The sequence below is a fragment of the Tenrec ecaudatus genome, chromosome 2 (genome assembly GCF_050624435.1).
Source record: "Tenrec ecaudatus isolate mTenEca1 chromosome 2, mTenEca1.hap1, whole genome shotgun sequence".
Classification (NCBI taxonomy): domain Eukaryota; kingdom Metazoa; phylum Chordata; class Mammalia; order Afrosoricida; family Tenrecidae; genus Tenrec; species Tenrec ecaudatus.
Window position 1 is genome coordinate 296,265,515 of NC_134531.1, and position 6,743 is coordinate 296,272,257.

Genomic DNA, 6,743 nt, shown 5'->3' on the forward strand with positions numbered 1-6,743 from the left:
GTGCAGAGAATAAATGGACTATCAGAATAACAAAGGAAGCATACTCTGGAAGATAAAATAGATGAATTAGACCTACTAAAATAAAACACTGTGTACATCAAAAGAATTCATTAAAAGAGTGAAAAGGAGTCCACAGGCTGTGAAAATATATATGGATTAAGACCTACAGAAATTTGCAAGGTTACAACAACAAAAAAACCATAATCTTTTGATTAACAAAGGATGAAGCTTATATGGATAATAAACACATGAGAAAATGCTCCCCGTCATCTGGGGAATTTCAAGTCAAAACAACAATGAGATACCACCTAATGCTCATTACTGTACCCCAATTAAAAAAACTGAGAACAACAAATGTTGGAGAGGGTGTGGTGAGATAGGAATTCTGGTGGACTTGTAAATATGTACAGCCATTGTGGAAGGCTATGATAGGGTGATATCTCAAACAGGTGCCCATTGAACTATGATATGATCCTTCAATACCATTACCGGGCATATGCCACCCCCAAAATAAGAATGAGTTCACAAACAGACATTTGTTCCCTTATATTCATTGTGGCACAGTTCACAACAGCAAGAAACTGGAAACAGCCTAAATTCCCATCAACAGAAGGATGGCTTATACACACACAGTGGGATACAATACATCCCTAGGGAAAACAATGATGAAACCATGAAACATCCCAAGACATGGAGGGACAGGAAGACATACTGTGTGAAGCTAGTTGAGCACAAAAGGACAAATACGGAGTCCACTGGAGTAGGGACAAGCAGCAGAAAGGCACAAGCGCATCTGGGGACTTCTGTCTGTCTGGAGACCAGAGAGCTTGGTACAGACCAGTGCCCATGAACCACACAGCTTCCGTTTCAGGTAAGTATAGTGTAGGTCGCTTGGTGGGAGGGTGCCTCCTGACAGCTGGGATCAACTGGTTGGGGGAGAGGGAGGGCGTACTGTCTGCTGTGTGGTTTCCATGAGCATCCAGAGTGAGTTCTCCAGGAGAGGTAGGCAGACCTCTCAGAGGGACGAGGCTCACTAATGGGAAGGGCAGTACAAGAGAGAGGAGAAGGAATGGTCAGGTTTGGGGGAACAAAGGTGCATGTCATGTCTGTTGGGGGAAGGGGAGGACTGACCTCCAAGTTGGGGGGAGGCGTGACTGAGAATGCTTCTGGGGACCTCAGGTGGGGAGTGTCTTTAGTGGTGTGCAACAGGTGGGCAACATTGAAGTAGGGCATCTGGGACTCTCTCATGAACCCAGGCCAGGTGCCATAGAATGTTAGGACACTGAATCTTAGACCTTCAGGAGAACCTCAGACCACAGAAGCTGCATCAGTGAGACTGCACATGGCAGCAGTTCTCAATCTGTGGGCACCGACCCCTCTGGGGGTCGAAAGACCCTTTCACAGGGGTCGCACGATCCATAACTGTAGCAAAATGACAGGTATGAAGTAGGAACAAAAATAATTTTATGGTTGGGGGGGGGGTCATCACAACATGAGGAACTGTTTGAAAGGGTTGTGGCATGAGGAAGGTTGAGAACCACTGCCATATGGGAAGTCCATTGGCTGAACTGAACTCTACCCAGACACTTGTAACCTGAGAACTTATGCTGGAAAACGCATGGTATCCGAGGGAGCAGAAGACAGCTGTAGCAAGCGAGGTGTACTATTGGTTTGCAGACAAAGTCTAGCTACATCAACACCCTGTATGCTGTATTAAGATATGTATTATTCTGGCAACCCTGTGATGGTCATTCTGTTTTATTTTGTTTATGCTTGTTTATATCAGGCTGTATCTCAGAGGGGTGTCACCCTTGCGGCTCACTCTCTTGAACCTGCATTATTTGTTTCTTGGTAAATGAGACCCAGGGATGTTGAGCCTATGGGGGTAGAAAATATTACAAGGGTTTTGGGGGAAAGGAGAATAAAGAGAGGTGGGAGAGATAAGAGAGAGATAATTTTAAGAAGTCTAGGAAGGTAAAGGATCTTTGGAGACTGGTTATTGAAGCAATTGTACAATTATGTTTGACATGGTCGAACTATGAAATGAAATGACATATGTATTAATTCCCAAGTTACAGAAAATAAAAATTAAAAAAGCATAGATCCAGGAACAGGTTTTTGGTTCAAACTAAATCCTAGCTCCAACTTAAGAACGATCAGTTCTTATATCATTCTTGATACTCACCTTCCTGAAATGATCTCTGAAGATAAGGGGCTAAATAAAAGTGTGATGAGGAAAGCAGACGGTGCCAGCTATCCATCAGGATAGTGCCTGGGGTCTTGAAGGCTTGCATTCAAACAAGCAACCATTTAAGCGAGGAGTCAACTAAGTCCACACAGAAGCAGCAGCCCAGCGTGTGTGATCCCAAGACAACAATCACAATATCCAAATATGGTGAAGAGAAATGCATCAGAGATAAACTTATGAACACCCAATTCATCAAGGGCTATCGGCGACGGTGGGAGCCCCAAGCCCATCTGCAGAATATCTGGTTAGACTGAGCCACTGGCAGATCCGCGCCAGCCACAGGCAAGAGTTTCGAACCGCCTCACCAGCAGGCAGGGACCATTGTCATCTTGGTGATGCTGGATCAAACTCCATGCTTAGCCGGATGACCTCCCTATAGGGCTGACTTTGTGCTGAGTGGAAGTATCTCTTATGTATCCCATGACATTAATTTCTTCCCTGGCCTTTTGAATGTTGATGGGGGTCTTTTCCTTCTTGTGCATTATTTGTATTTTTGTTTTTATACTATTATTATGATGTTATCCTTACCACCTGTAGTGCGATTTTGTTTTTTATTATTTTTTGTTGGAGTTCCCAGTTGTGAAGCACAAGAGGAGTGGCTGCATACTGACAACAACTGATACAAGGGGATGTAGAGAACACGGGGTGGGGGGGGCGGAGTGATAGGAAGGGAAAGGGGATGGGGGAGGGGCATTAGAATGGGTTTTGATTGCACAACTCATTTTAAATGCCATTTACCATGGTGGGGGAGGGGGCATCATTTAAAACTGATGTAGTGATGATTCTACAGTTCTCCTCAATATGATTGAACGATTGAACTCTCAAATTGTACGATATGTATATTATATGCCAATAAAATTTTTTTGGAATAAAAAGTATAACTGAGACTGATATTTCTAATCAAAGCTCTTGAATAAGTGTCAACATTCAGAAATTGAACAAACCAAACACACATGGACACAAAGGAGTAAACTGAGATCACGAATCATCAAGAGAAGCTAGGGATCATAAGTGATATAGTAATAAACCCAGAGTGGCTCAAAGAAGGGGAATCATTGTGGTTCATTACAGAAAATGCTATAGGCTCATGACTTGGGTGAGTGAAAAGTATCAATGAGGGTAAATAAAAATGTACTGCTACACAATCATACGAAACTCTATTAAACAAAAACATTTAAAAAGCAGAGTTGTACAATCATCACCAGAATCATTTCAAAATATTTTCTCCTTTCTTGTCTCTCTCCCCATCCCCATCCTTCATGCCCCAACTTAATTACTAATCCAGAGACTGTCTTTATAGATTTACTTTTCCCAGATTTCATGCACAGGAAACTGTACCAAGAAAAGAAACGAAAAAGACAAAACAGAAAAAAGCCTCAATTGAAAAGAAAGTAGGACATATTGCAACAACTTTAAAATGGGTGAAAAGGGAGATCAAATGATAAGACGGTACATTTTAACCTGATTACCTTTGTCCCAGTCGACTTTACAATGCCCTGTGTATGCTCGCACGGCTACTTACACCCCTGAACTATGGTCAGCAGGGATTCCCCAGAGGCTTATGTCATGTGGGGGTCTTGAGACTAGATTGGGGGACTCCATTGTCATCCATACCCTTCTACAAACTGAGTGCTCCGAATTTAAGCTGTGACATCATTCCCTCATTTGAATTTGCTTTTTATCATTTGCAATCTTTGTATCACATTGGCTGGTGTGCTTCTTCCTTGTGAATTTAGTTGATGCCTCCATTAGATGGTTGCTTCTTTTAGGAAAAACCATTTAAAACCCAGGCACTATCTTTCTGATAGTGGTTTGATTTCTTTACCATATTTTGCTATAACTCTCCAATGTTTAGCCACTCTTTATGAAGGTGAGTATCAAGGAAGGCTATGTCATAAGAACTTCTCAGATAAAGGTTATGATTATGTGAATGTCCCCAATCCATTTCTATAGATGTGGTATACATATGTCTCTGGTTCACTTTAGAGACAGCATTGTAATTTTATGACAGAGAACATTATAAATCACCCTCATGGGGCACAAAGTAATTGTATTGATAACATAAATAATTTAGTCAATAGTATAGAATTTAAAACATTGTTTAGGAAAAAATTATACACATATAGGTAGACTTTTCAGATTAAAATAGAGACATTATTTTATTTTTACTTTATTAACTTTTATTTATTAAAAGATTATTTTACTGGTGGCTCTTACAACTCATAACAATCCATACATGAATTGTATTAAGCATATTTGTACATATGTTGCGATCATTATTTCCTAGACATTTACTTTCTCTTGAGTCCTTGGTATCAGCTCCTCTTTTTTCCCTCCACCCCCCACACTTTTGACCTCTTGATAAATTCTAAATTATTAATATTTTCATATCTTACACTGACTGTTGTCTCCCTTCTCCCACGGTTTCTGTTGTTTGTCCCCCTGGATGGGGGGTGGTAGTTATGTGTCCATCATTGTGATTCGGTTCCCTCTTCCTTCCCTCCTCTCCCCATCTTCTTCCTACTCTTCTGGTATCACTATTCCCATTCCTGTTCCTGGATAAAGTGTGTCATGAGTTCTTATCTCTCTCTCTCTCTTTTTTTTTTTTAAACAATATCGGCCAGCAGGACACTGCCCTCTGAAGGTGGCAGAGAGGCATCCTCTGTCCTGGTGACCCTTCACTTTCGGAGGCCTTAACCAGTGGACGGCAGCATGGTACAGAGCTGCCTCACCTTCTCAGTCTTCCATGAGGTCCTATCTCTTATCTGTACCTGTACACATGCTCAGTCTAACCCACAGTGGATGGCAGTACTGTGGTCATGATAGTGGGGGTTGTGAAGAGGGTGAGGAAGCCTCAAGGATCCAGAGGAATATTGTGTGTTTCATCTGCTATACTGCTCCCTGGTTGACTCATTCTTTCCCTGCGACCCCTCTGTGAGGGAATGTCCCATTGTTTACAGATGGGCTTTGGGTCTCTGCTTCAAACCCCCTTGTTCTCAACAATATATTTTTGGCTTGTTTGTTTGTTATAGATCTTCTGATGCCTGTTACCCAGTCCTGACAATACCTCATGATCACAAAGGCTGGTGTGCTTCTTCCATGTGGGCTTGTAGTTTCACTTCCAGTTGGCAGCTAATTCAACTCCAAGCCGTTAAGACCCCAGACACTTTATCTTTTGATAGTTGAGCACCATCCACTTTCTTCATCGCATTTGCTTATGCATCTGTTTTCTCTTCAGTGATTGCGCTGGGAGGGTGAGCATCACAGAATGCCAGGTCTTTAGAACAAAGTGTTCTTGCATTGAGGGAGGGTCTGAGCAGAGGCCCAAAGTCTGTCCACTACCTCAGTGTATTGCCCTATAAATATGTGTACATAGGTCAATACCTCTATTCTTATGAATTAATGCATTTACATATGTGCGGGTGATTAGACCAGCTATCCCGCATCAAGCTGCATCTGAAATGAGGTGTGCGGATGAAAGGAAAAGAAAGAGACATGTACAAAGCATGGGACTGGGAGGACAACAGTCTGATGGACTGAAGTCCCGAGTATATTCAAAGCTTGGTTTTCATACTCTTCTTACAAGGGAATGGTTACAAAGCAAACATTAAAGCACTTGCTCTACAAAACATTGTGAACCTCTTATCTATGTACAACTTTACTTAACTCGGCCCACTGTCTAAACACTTGAATACTAAAAGCACTATATTCTAAGAGAAGCACAATGACATGCAGGGTTTAAAAGAATCTTAAAGAGGTCATAAACAACTGAGTTATCTCCCAATGCTTTTATCTGCAAGGTAAACAGAGGCACAGGGGACTAATTAGTCACCCACCAATTAACACCTTGACCAGCCGACCTCCTACACATATGTACACACCTATGCTTATACCTCTATCCATAGTTTTGCTTCCTAGATCATTCATGTTTCCTTTTACCTTCCTCCTATCCCTCTAACACACTCACCCTACTTCTGCCTCTTAGGAATTCCTCTCGGCTAGATTGCTTGTGCTCTAAAATCCCCAGGATCTCTCTGTCCTCCCTGTTGTTGACTTTAATTCTCTAGTTGTTCCCCTGTCTATGGAATTGTTTGCTCACCGCTCCCTTCCCCTGCTTCCTTCTTTCCCCACATCCCTCTGGAACCATTGGTCCCATTGCTTTCTCTTTGAGCTTGCTTTCCATGCCTATCTTATGTAAGTAGTAAACCCAATAATAACAGAGATCAAACAAAAAGAAAACAAAATATTGAAAGGAAAAAAACTAAAAGAAGAAAAGAGAAAAAGAAATTAAGTAACCCTTCCAAATCTAATACCTAAGTATTTTATAAGTGGTAAGTTCAAACTAAAGGGGAAAAAAGTTTAAAAATTCAAATTTCCTTGGTGATGCTGTTACTTAGGTGTCTAACTGTTAACTGCGAGGTCAGCAGATCACATACCCACCCACTCTGCAGGAGAAATAAAAGGTTATTTGCCCGACTCCCAGATGTACTGTCCC

At 41.7% G+C, this 6,743-nt stretch overlaps 1 non-coding gene across 1 annotated transcript; it reads right to left on the bottom strand.

Annotated features, from left to right (window-relative positions):
• Positions 1 to 4,858: 4,858 nt before the first annotated feature.
• On the bottom strand, positions 4,859 to 4,995 carry LOC142441691 (small nucleolar RNA SNORA47). Its single transcript, XR_012783044.1, has one exon. It is a non-coding gene; the product is annotated as a small nucleolar RNA SNORA47 (small nucleolar RNA).
• Between the last annotated feature and the right edge of the window lie 1,748 nt (positions 4,996 to 6,743).